The sequence below is a fragment of the Alligator sinensis genome, unplaced genomic scaffold (genome assembly GCF_000455745.1).
Source record: "Alligator sinensis unplaced genomic scaffold, ASM45574v1 scaffold777_1, whole genome shotgun sequence".
Lineage (NCBI taxonomy): Eukaryota > Metazoa > Chordata > Crocodylia > Alligatoridae > Alligator > Alligator sinensis.
Window position 1 is genome coordinate 3,034,983 of NW_005841882.1, and position 255 is coordinate 3,035,237.

Genomic DNA, 255 nt, shown 5'->3' on the forward strand with positions numbered 1-255 from the left:
ACCAGACTTACCAGCTGGAGGCAACTTTCCACACTCCCAGCTCTGCTCCTCACTGCCTCAGTGCTGTGCTGCGGCTGTGCACAGTGTGGGCATTTATCAGCCAAATTACTGCCTCCATAGGGCTGATATCTGATACAGCCAATTTTCTTTATATCAGTACTGATCTGATATTGAACCGATTCATAGATTCATAGATGTTAGGGTCGAAAGGGACCTCAATAGATCATCGAGTCCGACCCCCTGCATAGGCAGGAG